The sequence below is a fragment of the Dipteris shenzhenensis genome, chromosome 19, assembly GCF_047967505.1.
Source record: "Dipteris shenzhenensis isolate YYH24624 ecotype China chromosome 19, Dip_SZ_1.0, whole genome shotgun sequence".
Lineage (NCBI taxonomy): Eukaryota > Viridiplantae > Streptophyta > Polypodiopsida > Gleicheniales > Dipteridaceae > Dipteris > Dipteris shenzhenensis.
In genome coordinates this window covers 39,380,989-39,397,238 of record NC_141614.1, presented here as the reverse complement: position 1 = coordinate 39,397,238, position 16,250 = coordinate 39,380,989, and the positions used below count along the sequence as shown (strand labels likewise).

At 42.5% G+C, this 16,250-nt stretch overlaps 1 protein-coding gene across 1 annotated transcript in view; it reads left to right on the top strand.

Moving 5' to 3' along the window:
* CER10 (3-oxo-5-alpha-steroid 4-dehydrogenase family protein) overlaps window positions 1-15,368 on the top strand; it is a 145,955-nt gene extending 130,587 nt beyond the window's left edge. Inside the window, exon 6 of the mRNA XM_087390783.1 lies at window positions 15,318-15,368. The gene's annotated coding sequence lies outside the window, so the exon portion shown is untranslated. The remainder of the gene's footprint in view (window positions 1-15,317) is intronic.
* The last annotated feature ends 882 nt before the right edge of the window (window positions 15,369-16,250 follow it).

Here is a 16,250-nt window from a genome sequence, read left to right as displayed (position 1 = left end):
GTGTTTTTAGTCCACGTTTGCCCTCCAATGCCGGTGGGATACATCTATATCATGGCAAAGTGGTTGTATTCTAGTCCATGCCATCAATGGTGATGCACATGGACTTATCGACATGTGAAATAGCTTCCTCTCTCCAAGAAGCATACAACTTTTGAGCATCCTGCACATGACATAAATGGATTGATCACCATTTAATATATCTTCCTCGCTACTGCTCACATTTACTATGTTCAATGGCATTTTTTAATTCATCACATGTCTTACATTTTGACATCCTTTGCTTTGATGGTGTCTTGACATGGAAAAAATCTCTACGCCAAATTTCGTACAAGGTTGATCGTGAAATCATGCTCTCGTCTCTATCTTGTAAAGTTTTATTGACAGTTTCTAGGATGACCTTCTTTGTCATTCCCAAAGGAAGATGTTGTTGGCATTCAACACGTCCATCTAGCATTGTTTGTTGAAGATGAGGTTGCGGTAATGCATGGTCTTTGAGAACTTGCTTTAATGTTGCGGTTGCATCCATAGAGCTTCCATGGCATTTAAGCTTGTAGGTATTTCCATGAGTTGTATGAATAACTTTTTCTTTCACCTCTGCCCAGATGGTCCAGTATGTGCCATGTGATAGTCCAGTTAACCATTGATATCCTCGATTGCAAATGGGTCTCCCATTAACCATGGGTTTCAATCTAGGTTTATAGTGTCTTGTGCTCAAATCTTGATTAGTGCCTTGATGAAGAAAGCATGAAAACTCTTGAAGAAGATAGTTATGTCTATTAGGCGCTGTCTTACTCCAAATACCAAGGCGTATGGCTGCACAATCATCTTTCCCAACTTTTCTAATGCAAAGTCTCTTGCAACAAACTCGCATAAGCATCCTTTCCATATTCTCCTCGGATAGCATCACATGTCTCTTTGGTTTCAGAATTGATGCCATGATTCTTTGCCTCTTCACACTCACATACTTTGTTTTCATAAATAGCATCTTGTTTTTTCTAGTTGTAAGACCATCAAACCTTGAATCCATTTCCCTTGAATCTTCATCTTTATAATCAAATGCTATGTGGGCTTGAGAATTATTTGATACCTTATAATATCTTGGAAATGACAATCTGGTAGACATGTTCATTGATGTCAATTTGTTGCCAATGCCTCTTGAATTTTGTGGTTGAACTATTTCTCCTTCGTAACTCAACATTCTCCCATCTATATTCTCTGGCATGCTAGCAACAATATTACGAACAACATGACAAGTCTCGGATTCTTTGCCCCTTTTGCCTTGTGTTCGAGTGGTAACATCATGATCATTGTCACTAATATCATCAATTCTTGTTATTGCATCACTTATCCCATCGATCTTTGTGTGTATTTTTCTTTGTGGTCCCATCTTATTATTCTCAACACAAGATAAGTCTTCTATATCAATAAGCATGTTTGAGTCACTTGCAGCACAAGACAAGTCTTTTATACCAGTGAGCCTGTTCGAGTCACTTGCAACACACGATAAGTCTTCTATACCAGTGAGCCTGTTCGAGTCACTTGCAACACATGACAAGTCTTCTATACTAGTGAGCCTATTCGAGTCACTTGCAACACAAGACAAGTCTTCTATACCAGTGAGTATATTTGAGTCACTTGCAACATAAGAAACCTTTTCTACATCAACATCTATTACTATAATGTCCTCAATACCTGTGAGCATGCCACTATGAGACTCTTGATTACTACTATAGCTTCTTATCAATTTGGATCCCATTTGTGTTATAGTCTTTTTCTTCTGATAATATTCCGTTGTGTCTTCCATGACATTGAAGGAAACTATCTTGGGCAAACTTGATTTCAAGAAAGCTAACCCCTATTTACAAGTACTATGAACTTGTAGTTGAGACGTAGTATTATGGACGTCTAAATGTGAAGTACTATCCATTGCATTTTGAATGACACCTGCACTAGTCAACTTAATTATCTCCACTATACAGAGAAAACTCTGAGCATAGCCCTTAAAGTTGCCAATTGCTAAAACTTCTTCGGAGCAAGATAACATCTCTACTTTTTCCCCCTCAAAATAAGTTTTCTTGATATCTTAAAAGTATGTCTTTGGAACAATTTCATCTTGGTCCCAGAGTATTCTGTGTGCTTGCATATCAAATATGTCACATTGTAAGATATCTCCCAATGTTTCAAAGTCTCCATGTGGATATTTTAAATGTACTTTAGGATTTATAACATTGGTGATTATCACTACACATCTTCTCTCACAATAAAGTTGGAAATGACACACATTCATAGGATCAAGACTATGAATTCGTCCAAAAGCGACCACTTCATTCTTCTTATATAACACCACATCCATACCCTCTATTAGGGTGAATACCTGTTTTATGTACCAAAATAGATGAGCAACTCAAAATGAACATAATAAATAATCATTGAGCTTATTATTACTTAATAACTTCTATATCAAAACTAGCAGAGAAGGCATTAAACCTAAACCCTACATCCTAAACTTTAAGTAATTAATACCAAAACATCTTAACCACCGTCAATCCTAAACTTTAAACATTTAATTCCTAAACCCTAAACCCTTAATCCTAAACTCCTAAACAATAAATCCTAAACCTTAAACCCTAAACTCTAAATCCTAAACCCTAAATCTTAAATCCTAAACCCTAGAACTTAACCCTAAAATACAATCGAAATTTAATGAAATTTTTTAATTTGTGCAACAGGTTGGATATATCCCCCAACCTGTTGCTTGAGCAACAGGTTGGATATATCAAGCAATAGGTTGGGGGATATATCCAACCTGTTGCACAAATCAAGAATTTTTCTTATTTGTGCAACAATTTGATATACAGTTGGGGAATATATCCAACCTACAGCTCAAGAATTTTCTTGATTTGTGCAAGGTTGCATTTGCTCGAGCAACAGGTTGGGAGGTATATCCAACCTATTCAACAGGTTGGGGGTACCCCCCAACCTGTTGCTTGGGCAACAGGTTGCGGTCACCCCAACCAAGGCCTGTTGTTGGATATATCCCCCAACTTGTTGCTTGAGCAACAGGTTGGGCGGTATATCCAATCTGTTGCACAAATCAAGAAAATTCCTTGATAGTGCAGTAGGTTGAGTGCACCATTAACCTATTCGACTTGCAACAGTTTGGAGGATATATCAAACCTATTGCACAAATTGAAAAAAAACATAAAATTTTGATTGTATTTTAGGGTTAGGATTTAGGGTTTAGTATTAAGTATTAAGGATTTAGGGCTTAGGATTTAAGATTTAGTGTTTAGGATTTCGTGTTTATGATTATGTTTTTAGGGTTTAGGGTTTAGGATTTAGGGTTTAGGGTTTAAAATCTAGGGTTTAGGGTTTAGGATTTTGCATTTAGGGTTTATGATTATTGTTTTAGGGTTCAGGATTTAGGATTCAGGTTTTAGGTTTTAGGGTTTAGTATATAAGATCATGAGCTTAGAGTCTAGAATCTAGGGTTTAGAATTGAAAATTAGGTTTTAGAATTTAAGTTATAGGGGTTAGGGTTTAAGGTTTAGGGATTATAACTGTTATATAAGTTTAAGAGCTTAGATTATATAACCTAAGATTTAGGGAACTTTAGGATTTAAGATTTAGGGTGTAAGATTTAAGATATATAGACTATATAAAATATGCATTCTAAAGTGTTTAGTTTAGATATATATAGACTATATGTTATATGCTTTCCAAAGTGTTTTGTTTATAGGTACGATCCTTTGCAAAGGCTTTACTTTAAGTAAGTATAAGTCTACCTAGTCAAAGTATCCTACTGATTAGGGACAAGCACATAGGCTAAAAGCACACCGATTCATATTTTCTTACATTCATGCTACATGGTGTATCAGAAGGTACGATCCTTTGCAAAGGCTTTACTTTGAGTAGTTACAAGTCTACCTAGTCAAAGTATCCTACTGATTAGGGACAAGTACATAGGCTAAAAGCACATCGATTCATACTTTCTTACATTCATGCTGCATGGTGTATCAAAAGAAATGAAAAAGTATGTGATAAGAAATATTCAGAAGAAATATGTATTCCATATCATGGATACTATGGATATCTGGTGGTTGCTAAAGTAAAAAAATGATATGGATGCAATGATACTGTAGATTTGTGCAAAGCCTTAAACTTTGTTTAAGGTTTTTGCAAAGTATTACACATGGTAATAAAGATAAGTAAATATGCTAAACCTCTTCTAGATTCTATGGTTTTAAATACCTACCTTACAAATACATTATCTAAATTTTCATTCTTCGACTAACTAACAAGTATTATACACATGGAATAAAAGCATACATGCTAAAAGTAAGTGTGTAAAATTTAATATTTTCTTATTTTTAAAATTAATTCAATTCTTTTATTGACTACTTTTTAAAATTGAAAGGTTATTAGTATATAATCTACATAATTTTAAATGTTGTTAATGTATAATATTAATTATTTATATATTTATTTAAATTTATATAATAATTAATCTATATTTATATTAGTTTTTAAGTTAATAATGTATAGAATAGCAATATATTCACTAATTCTTCATTGTTTTAAGAATAAGTATTATATAAAGCACATATGCTAGAAGACCTCCCTTTCAAGTTATATTTTTTAATTAATGTATTTATATATTTATTTATATAATAATTATATAATATTTATATTAATTTATAGATTAATAACATATATTTTTAGCAAAATTATATTTTAACATTAGTTAATAAAAATTTATTATATTGTGGAGTAAAAATATTATAAATGGATTTCTTATATTAATAAAGTGTCGTGAGAAGAGTTTTTTGGAAAGATTTATGATTAAATTTTGTTTTCAAGTTGTTGCATACGCAATAGGTAGGGACGTTTGAGTGGTTTTGAGGTTGAGAGAGAAATTTGTAATAAAGTGTCGTGAGAAGAGTTTTTTAGAGAGATTTATGATTAATTTTTGTTTTGAAGTCATTGCGTACGCAATAGGTAGGGAGGTTTGAGTGGTTTTGAGGTTGAGAGAGAAATGTGTAATAGATTGTTTTTTTTTTTTGAGGAGTTTTTTGGAGAGATTTATGATTAAATTTTGTTTTGAAGTTGTTGCGTATGCAATAGGTATAAGGGAGGTTTGAGTGGTTTTGAGGTTAAGAGAGAAATTTGTAATAGATTGTTTTTTTTTGTTGATGAGTTTTTTGGAGAGATTTATGATTAAATTTTGTTTTGAAGTTGTTGCGTATGCAATAGGTAGGGTTTGAGTGGTTTTGAGGTTGAGAGAGAAATTTGTAATAGAGTGTTTTTTTTTTGTTGAGGAGTTTTTTGGAGAGATTTATGATTAAATTTTGTTTTAAAGTTGTTGCATACGCAATAGGTAGGGAGGTTTGAGTGGTTTTGAGGTTGAGAGAGAAATTTATAATAGAATAGGTTAGGAGAGAAATTTCTGAAAATAGGTTATGAGAGTTTGAGGTGAAGAGGAAAATTTGTGGGAAAAAAGATTTAATGCAAAAATGGTTTTTTGAAGTTGTTGCGTACACACAAGTTTTTGAGAAAAGGATCGGATTTTTAAAAAAATTCAAATTTATAAAAACTTGATTCTTAGAAGTTCTTGCGTACGCAATAAGTTAGAAATAAACTCATCTCTTGCAACATTTTGAAAATTTTTGAGAATCTTGCAATAGGTTGATGAGAGGAGAGAAGTGTGGAGTGTAAACGAATGATCTTTGAATGAAAGAGAGAATGAAAAATATTCTACTTATAGTGAACCTAAAAGAACTAAAAAAACCTTAAAAACTAAAACAAGCTGACTTGACCTAAAAGCTACCCATTTCCTATAAAACTCTACTTCTCCTCATTGTCTCTCACAACTCTCCTGGAGCTCCATCACCTCTCCACCAAGGTACTCCCTTCCTCCCTCCCCTCCTGCTTCCCATCCCCTCTTCTCCCGCTTTCTCTCTCCCCTCCCTTCCCCTCTCCTCCCTCCCCTCCCTTGCTCTTCCCTCCCCCTCCCTTCCCCTCTCCTCCCCCTTCTTCTCTCGCTTCCTCTCTCCCCCTCCCTTCCCCTCTCCTCCTGCTTCTCCCCTCCCTCCTCCGGCTTCCTCTCCTCCCCTCCCCCTCCCTTTCCCTCTCCTCCCCCTTCCCCTCTCCTCCCTGCCTTCCCTTCTGCTCCCCTTCCTCCCCCTCCCTTCCCCTCCTCTCCCTCCTCGCCGGCCCTTCCCCCTCCCTTCCTCTCCCTCTGCCTCCCCCTCCCTTCCCCTCCTCTCCCTCCCCGCTGACCCTTCCCCGTCCCTTCCTCTCCCTCCACCTCCCCCTCCCCGCAGGCCCCTCCCTCCTCGCCATGCCTCCCTTCCCCTCCCCCTCCCCGCGGCCGCTCGCTCCCCTTCCCCACCGTCCCTCCCTTCCCCCCCCTCCCCTGCCCCCGCCTCGCCCCCTCCCCCTCCCCCTCCCCCGCGCCCCCCCTCCCCCTCCCCGCCCCCGCCCTGCCCCACCCCACCCCCTTCCCCTCCCCCGCGCCCCCCCTACCCCTCCCCCACCCCCTTCCCCTGCGCCCCTCCCCTCCCCCCCTCTCCGTCGAGCCGACGGGGAGGGGGGGGGAGGGGAGGGGCACGGGGAAGGGGCAGGCTCGATGGGGAGGGGGGGAGGGGAGGGGCGTGGGGGAGGGGGAGGGGCATGGGGAAAGGGCAGGGGGCGGGGGTAAGGGGCACGGGGAGGGGGAGGGGGCGGGGCGGGGCGGGGGAGGGGAGGGGGAGGGGAGGGGCAACAGGGGGGAGGGAGGGGAGGGCAAGGGGCACAGGGGAGGGGGGAGAGGGGAGGGGCGTAGGGGATGGGGAGGGAAAGGGGCGGGGGGAGGGGGAGGGCGCGGGCATCGGGCGAGGCCGGGCGGGGGAGGGGATGGGGCGGGGAGGGGGAGGGGGAGGGGCCCCCCCCTTGTTGCGTGCGCAACAGGTGGGGGGGGAGATCCACAACAGGGGAGGGAGGGGAGGGCGAGGGGCACAGGGGAGGGGGAGCCGATGGGGAGGGGGGGAGGGGAGGGGCGTGGGGGCAGGGGGGAGGGGGACGAGAGGCGGGGAGGGAGTCCCCACCTATTGCGTGTGCAACAGGGTGGAGGGGGGGGAGGGTGAGGGGTGCGGGGGAGGTGGTAGGGAGGGGGGGCAAGGGCACGGGGGAGGGGGAGGGAAAGGAGCGGGAGAGGGGGAGCAACCGGGGCGGGGAGGCTAGGGAGGGGCGCGGGGGAGGGGGAGGGGAAGGGGACGGGGGGGGAGGGGCAGGGGAGGGGGAGGGGAGGCAGGGAGAGGGCCCCCCCTTGTTGCATGTGCAACAGGTGGGATCCCCCCCCACCTGTTGCGCATGCAATAGGGGGGAGGATGGGGAGGGCGAGGGGCACGGGTTAGGTAGAAGGGAGGGGGGCACAGGGAGGGGGGGCAAGGGCATGGAGGAGGGGGAGGGAAAGGGTCGGGCGAGGGGGAGCGACCAGGGCGGGGAAGGGGCGGGGGGCGCGGGAGGGGGAAGGGAGGGGAGGGGGGGTTAAGGGGGAAATTCCCCCCACCCAACTGTTGCGCACGCAACAGGGGGGAGGGAGGGTGCGGGAGCGGGAGGGGAAGGGGAGGGGCACGGGGAAGGGGCGGGGGCAAGGGAGGGGGAGGGGAGGTGGGGTTAACCCCCCCAATAAGTGGGTGGGGGGAGGGGAAGGGGAGGGGTAGGGAAAGGGGCGAGGATGAGGGAGGGGAGGGGGGGTTAACCCCCCACCTGTTGTGCAAGCAACAGGGGGAAGGGGGGCGGGAAAGGGGGAGGGGGAGGGATAGGGAAAGGGGAGGGGCGCGGGAAAGGGGCGGGGGCGGGGAGGCGAGAAGGGGGAGGCACATGAAAAAAATTAATTAACTTAATTTATTTAAAAAAAGTAAAAAAGTTAAAATAAATAAAATTTTAAAAAATTAAATTAAATTTTAAATATAAAAATAAATAAATTAATTAAAATAAATAATTAAAAAGATAAAAAAATAAATTATTTTATTTTATTTTAAAAATTAAAAATAAATAAAGCTTAAAATAATATTTAATTAGAAATTTATTTAATATTTTGAGTTTGAAAATCATTGTAATTCTCATTTTTTATTTTTGATTGTTTTTCAGAAAACTATGGCTTCTAGTTTTGGTTCTAAGGTGTCTTTCAAATACCTTGAACGTGCTTGGTATTTTATGGAGCGCAAATCAAAGTATTTTTTGGTGATCATTACAGAGAATGTATCAAGCGTGAAATATTCTACAGAGGCAGTAAGAAATGGTGGCATGGTCTCAAACATCAACATTAAAGAAAACAATTTGATAGAAGTTGTGTGCAAAGAAAAGAATGACAAGGTGGTTTACAAGTCATGAGTTACTCACAAGTACTTCTTGAAGCCCTTACCAGATTCAATTGAGGGATCCCAAGAATTACTTAGTGCCTTAGAAGCATTGAAGAAAATGTGGGATGCATTTCCAAGTGGTGGTATTGTACCTTCAGTAGCAGTAAGTGCAGCAGTAAGTACCGCATATATAATATATAACCCTCAAGTACCACCAATATCTGTGGCGATAACTACAGTAACTTCGACAAGAGTAACTACAGTATCTCGAACTGTACCTACACCATCAACTGCTACAACTACAAGAACAAGAAGGAGTGATCATGGAGCAGATTCAAGTTCTACAGCTATTCCCAGAAAGAGAGTAAAAATAACTCCTACTCCATGTGCAGATCGTTGAAGTGCAAGTTATTTAAAACCAGGCAAAAAATTGGATAGCGATGAAGAGGAGGATCCGCAAGAAGAAGATACAAGTCTCGAAGACTTTTCTATAAGTGTGGCAAACTTACATCCTCCAGAGGATGAGGGATACATTTGGGGATTTTCATAATTCAGCGTGGCCACATGCTTATTGATCGAGCTTCATTGTTCACAAATCAAAGAAAGCTAGATAAGACATTTGCACGCAATATGTATGAAGATACGAGGAAAACAAGAACTCCAGTTGCCACTAATATCACTCTTCATCCTATGGCGTTTAAGAGACTTCAAGAAGATGATCCTACATTGCCTGATGTCACATTTCAAAAGTGCATGGACTTTCTTGATGCTTTTGAGAACTTTAGAAGGAGTGACTTTGTTCGTGGAGAGACTTTGTACCAAAGCCGATATGGGACTGACATCGAGAAGAGATACATGCTGGCAAAGAATAGATTCTTAGAAAGATGCAAGTTTGAATCCATTGATGGGCAACACTTTTGTGAAGCTTGCAAGATCGCCCTTGATGAGGGAAGAAAAGAAAACTTACCATAGATTGAGTGGATGGAAAAGTTTCAACAGGTCATTTGTCATATATGCATATTTAACGATGACTCGAAGTACATTCTAGAATCAAAAAGGCTGAATTCTGCTCCATTTAGGTTGAAAAAAAGCTCTTCTCTTTCTGAGATCTTGATAGAGGCAAGGGAGTTATGGATGGACTGTGGAAAGCCATAAACAGTGAAAGGCAAGAGACCTACATCTGAGTACATGGCAAAGAGGACTCAGTTCTATAGATGCTTGAAAGGTGTTGTAAGCAATACGCAAGGCATACCAAGTAATAAGGTTGAGGCAAAGGAGTTGAACACCACCATTGCAAGATACAGGGATGTTACGTGCATTGTCTTCCACGAGGACTCATTGTTTCAGAGCATCGTGGATGTTTGCCAAGCATATGAAACAGGGAAGATATCCTTTGAGGCACCAGAGCACAGTGCAACTCAGAGGAAAGAAATAAAGAAACCGATGTCTATTGTTTGGTGGAGAGCATTAAGGTTTGTTCCAGATGCAATAACAGAAGAAGTATGCAAGAAGATCCTAAGTAGTGACTGCTTCTTTGGAAAGAAGAGCAAGATAGCAACTTGGATGAAGTGGTCACCCGAATGATTGAAAGTGAGGCTGCTCTCTCGGCACTATTATTTTTATTGAAATCTGATGATGAGTTAGCTAGCAAGTCAATTGATGTGGATAAGAAGAAAGCACTTAGCCTAGGTCAACTCCTTGATAAGACATGGGCTAGAAAGTGGTTGGCTTCAATGGATGCAGATGCCACACCAACAAAGGATCTAAGAGCTAAAATGCCAAAGGTTGTTGAGACAGAATATATGTACATCAAGTCCACTACCCAAGACAGAGCAATTGGTGGTTTAGATGATGGTTCTCCATTCAGCTTCTCCTATGATATCCTGCTATCAGAGATTTGCACACATCAATGGCATTGATACAGCCCATTTCATAACAATGAGTGGTCATGCTTGGGAGAAGCCATGCGTATTTTTCATAGATGAATTGCAAGACCTTGCAGTGTCACGGATAGTTGAACTTGTGCGGTTTATCATAGAAGGTCCTAAGGTAGATAAGAAAAGATCAACGTTGGTCCTGTTCATGACAGAATCACAAAGGGATGCCTTGTATGCGAGTTTGACATCTGCATTTGGGTATTTACTTTCAAAAGTATACCATGGTATAGTCCTATGTAATCATATGATTGTCTTGGAAGGCACTGCCATTCAAGTCTTGCAGCCTTTCTTGATGTGCTTCTTATCCAGGGGTGGTGGCAATCTAATCCAAATTCCTTTAAGGACTCTCGAGCTTCATTACTTTGAGGACAATAAGGTTAAGCTTGATGCAGCAATGGTGGATTACAGAAAGCCGATGGATCCTGATGTGATACTAGAGATGACAAAGAATTTACTGAATGATGGGTGGGAAGTAGCATTGTATCGAATGGGTTTTGCTACTGAGAAATTGCTACGCCAAGATAGAAATGTAAATGTCATTGATAACCCCCATCAAATTGAGTTCTTTGACACATATTACAGTTGCACTACCTTCTTTGAAGAGGAAAATGTCAAAGAAGAGGGTAGTGAGTCTGAGGGTGATGATTCTAGCTCAGGTGATGATGAGGGTAGTGAGTCTGAGGATGATGATTCTAGCTCAGTCTGAGGGCATCCGATGACTTACGGTAAGAAGAAATCCGCACAAAGAATAAGGGTGATCAATTGTCAATTAGAGTTAAGGAGGTTCCACTCATCATACGGGAAGGCTCGCGACAGCAAGAAGTAGTAGTACAGCACGTCACAGGAAAAGGTAAGGCTAAAGAGATGGAAGCACTTCCCTTGAAATTAAAAGTGAGGAAGGCACCCTTGATCTTGGGTGAAGGACAGGCTCCAAGTGGATTAAGCAAGGAAGCCTTACTCAAAGAAGGTATGGACAAGGCAAAGCATGACCAGGAGGAGTTACCAGGAGGCATAGAAGGAAAGAGATGGAATCTCAAGAGGTGGGAGCTCAGGACAACCATGCGAGCTCAGGAGATCGAGGTGGGAGTGAGAGGTGGGAGTGACTCGAGGAGAGCGAACACATTGATTTCCACTCAGGTCGACTATTGATTCTATGCCTCTGCAAACGCCTCCTCAGAGTCCTCTGTCCTTCTCACACTCCCACCTTCTTCCTAGAACTTGCGAGATGAAACAGGCCGCTGTAAACCGAAATGGGTATTGCTCACGAGCGGCTCATAGTTTGCTTTCTGAAGGTCTGACCGCATGACCAATGCAGCATCGATCATGGTGGATGAGTGGCTCGGCCCATCGCTCATCATAGTGGAAGGCAAGGGGGTCCAAAAAGGAGATTGCTTTTGCCGCTGTAAACCGAAACGGGTACCGTGGGTTAGCACAGTCACCGTAACGTCCATGCTCACACTGTGTTGCCACGATTGTCGCACCCCTCTCTACCATCCCTACGTCAAGACTCAAAGCTATGGATGCGACGGAATCCCTCACGGTTTGTGTGCATTGTTCTATAAAGTATTGCATGTGCATTGTGAACCAAAACGACAACGAACCTGGACGTGCAAGGTGCGATAAAATATTGCATGCGAACCAAAACGACGACTAACCTGGAGGCGACCAAAATCGAAAGCTCCGGGACGCTGGAGAAAAGCTGACAACAAACAGTAACGGCACGTATGCAGAGGGCTTCCGAACAGAAACGACACATATGGAGAGGGAGGATGACGGGATATCTCTGACAAAAGGGAGGATGACTGGATTCTGGAAGGCGTGATGGAGGAAAATGGAGGACGACTGGAAGGCATGAAGGAGGAACCGGACTTCGGAGGGAGGGACTTGGGAGGTAGGGTTCTCATAGGGAGCTCAAGTCGAGGAGGATACAAAATTAAGAGAGCTTCACCGTTTTCAGTGCCCTCTTGAAATCTGAATGCTCCCTGAAGGTGAAATGCCTTTTGAATGATACCTTTCCCTCCCAGCTCTCCACGTGGTAGCTCCCCCCTTCCACTCCAACTCTCTGCTCTATAGACACGTGGCCTCTCTCCCAAGGCTTCCCCCAAAACTGGTCCTCAAAGGAGAAGTTAGATAAATCAATTTCTTCTTGCTCTCGCCTGGGTGAGCTGTAGTTTAGCCTTTGAAATTTTTGAACAGTGATGGTAGAGTAGTAAATTTTCTTGGTTTCCTCCTAAGGGACAACGCCCTCATTTTCTTGGTTTCCTCCTAAGGGACAACGCCCTCTAGCTTTTCATCATTGTAGGAAGAGACCTTTTCTCAAATCACTCCCTTTTTCCTAGTGTCTTCTAGGCTCTATTGTAGATCAATGAGACACAATTTGCCATTGCATTTCCAAAAGTTTGAGAGTGGGAAGACTCATGATTTGATTAGGCAAGGGTAAGATTAAGGGTCAGTTCACACCACCTCGTCGGACATAGATGAAAAATGGTGGGCAGGTTCCTAGTCTAATGGGGTCCAATGGATAAGCCGGGCTCGACAAAGAGAAAGAAAAAAGATGGGTGGCTCTTAATGGTTGCCCAACTACTTAGGTGAGCAAAACAAAAATTGGGATTTAAACTCCTGCCACCCTGCTCATGGAAGATAGCCTCCACCACTAGGCCAATCATCCTTTGTTGCATTTAGTGTGCAGCTTTAATTTAACTTATATGCACCCCAGCATATCCCTGTGACCACCTCCTCTCCATTTTCTTCCTCCATGTTTGATGGGGTGGTTTGAACCATGCCTAAGGAGGTTACAACAAGATTTACCATGACCAGGTTAGAAGAGCAAATCACACAAAGGAAGAAATCATAAAATCACATAATAGTCGAAGAAATGGAAGCACTCTTCCATATCCTAAGTAAACAGATGGAAGACATGGCATTCATGTTCAGAAATGAAGAGCCTTGTCTACTTTCCTACCTTTTGCAACACTTCATAGTAGGTTATGCCTCTTTCGTTCAGTAGATCCTCACTTGCGATGAGCGACAGCTACCATTGCCAGAGGTAATGCTGCATCTGTCATAGAGGGTGTATCTAAGGCACACAGATTGCTAGAAGGATGATCTCTCCTTGCTCTCATCAATAGACTAAACTTCCAACAAAGGTTCAAAAACTTGAGTGCGAGGCTACGTGATTCAGAGTTTGTTGGTACTGCGCTTGAGAAGAGTGGATGGATGAGGATCATCACCCACTAGAAAGAAATTAGAGTAATCGACCTGGGTGGTAAGCCAAGGCTGAAGAAGTCCCACAGGCCTGGAGAGCTTTGCCTATCTATGCATCCAAAGGAGGGCATTGAAGTTGTCATGGGCCATCAGCAAACGGTGTTCTGCATGAAACAATAATCTTGATGGACATGATGAGGGTGTTGACATGGGTAGCAAGCTTTGAGAGGAATCCATGTTCTAGAGCAAGGGTGGTGATACCAATGTAGAACCACCACCATGGAAGTAAAGAAGGATGGGAATCTTGGATGAGGTGCGACGGAGGTAGAGGCGAGCCAAGGTGCTGATGCTTTGGTTGACGGTGAGGTCCTTGGTAGTGATTGGTACCCCATCACCAAAAGATTGATTTTTTGGCACAAGAGGAGGATTGCATGGAGAAGACACCGAGCTCTTTGAATCAAGAGACAGGGCGAACTATGCGATCTTGTAGAGTAGGAGAATCCATGGCACAAAGCTAGGAGGGGCGGTGTACCTGCTTAAGAGGTGGAAGATGGTGAGAGAGTAATAATAGCATGCAAAGTAAGAGAGCAACAGCCTATCGACCACCAACAACAACAAATGAACCAACCCATGGTTGATTACCGTGGCATTGGTGCCAAGTAGTTCTATAGTAGTCTAGTGAGAACGAGTTCCATGGCTACCACATGTCGAGAAACCCAAATTCCAAGGAAAAACTCAATCGTTGCTCTAGCCTGCCCCTTTTGGGGGCAATGCTAACAAATGAGTATCTACTTATCTAGATGCATCAAAGACAAGCACAACTGATGTTCCATGCAAGTTTTGGTTTGCTTATCTCTCCTTCAACCACAGCTCACAATTTTAAGCCCTGGATTTTTCCAAAATTTACTCAAAAGTGTGAAAGTGTTTCATGAAAAGCATTTGAAGGCTTTTCTTCCCACTGTTCCCTCTTTGATGAAATCAAAGTTTCTACTATCAGCTTCATCCAGCCTGGCAAGGGTCTCTTTCCAAAAAGGAGAACTCCAATGGGAATCCTTTGTGGACATATCTTATGTGAAGCATCTTTGCGTTTTGCGGGGTGAGAATGCAAATTGGGGCACCAACTTCCTATAGTAAGAATACCTATGAATATTTTAAGTATGAGATGAATATAACAATATGCCATAAGTAAAATTTAGTCAAATTAGCATGCTTCTGTTCTACACTAAAAGAGCTTCAAATATGCCTTTACACCTTGAAATTTGGGTAACACATGAAAAAGTTACATGATTTTGAAAGGAATTGGGTTTCCGAATGAGTCTGGGTCTTGATTGCAATGGGAGGGTACCAGATACATAAGGGCTTCCTCTTTAACTACACAACTGAGATCATCAATGATTGGTACACAATATTGCCACAATGACTCTGGATGGTTATTTAGTTCTAGTGGTTGCTTCCCTCATCAATGTATGAGAAATGTACACACGTAACATTGCTTCCCTTGGCTCATTGACTAGTACTAGTGGCTATGTTGCATGTTTAAATTATCAAAAATATCCATTTAAATGCAAGATTTGTTAGTTGGATGATAAAACATTTAAATAGGAAGGCTTGGCAAGTGCATCTTTCTTTTTCCTTCTGCTTCTATTTCTTTCATAGAAAAGAGATCATGGAGAGCCTAACAAACGAGATTTGTTTTATCTATAGTCATTTGATGGGAAAGAAGACGAACCCAAATATCCCCACCGCAAGGTAATTGTACCTCTGTTTTGTAGCTGTATTGCTTATCAGGCATCCTTGAACAAGACATCCTGGGTTGTAGAATGCTCTTGTGACTTCACTATTACATGGGATGCCCGAGGAACAAGCTTTGAAGCAAGGTGTACATGTATAGAATAGTCACCCTTACCATATTTAACTTAGTGTTTCTAGCAAGATTTTTGGAAAATTGAGTTATTTAGTACTTTTAAGGGAAGGTTTGGTTGTTTAGACTTCTAGGCTCCCTCATGGATTGCGTCAGTTTACAACCACATGTTTCTATTTCCACAAGGGTTTGCTTTTCATCTTATGAGGAACAAGAACAAAGAGAACCTCACCAACCATGGCATTATTCTATCAAATTCTATTGTAGTGGAAATGCAAGAAAAGTATTTGTAAATTTAAGACCATATTAGATGATGCGAGAAACTTTCAGTACCTAGAATAGTGGTTTTGCGAAAAATTATAGCCATTAGAGGAAATTTGGGGTCTCAAACGGGCCTCCAATTAGTGTTTCCTAATTTCAAGGGATTAGAGAGGGATTTCAGCTGTACTAATGAGAGTGCTCCTTTGTGTGGGACAATGGTACACTGAGCTGTACAAAAGGACATGTTGTGCATTTATGGGTGGGGAGACCTCCCACCGATGGTCCTCACTCCTAGCCATTGATCTAGTCTCCAATCCAAGGGTCACATTCAAATTTATGGTAGATCACTCCCAGCCATTAGATCACGGGGTAGATCCAAGGGAGGGGATGAGAGGAAAGTGTGCTTCAATCTATGCCATAGATCAAGGGGTGGATCCAAGGGAGGGGATGAGAAAAAAAAGCGCATCAATCTAAGCCATAGATGAAGGGACGGATCCAAGGGAGGGGATGAATGCAAAATGCGCTTCAATATGGGCCATAGATCAAGCATGGATCCAAGGGAGGAGGTGAGAGAAAGAGGCGCTTCAATCTGGGCCATCCAATATGGCGCTTCAATCTGGTCCATCCATCTTGATCTTGTGA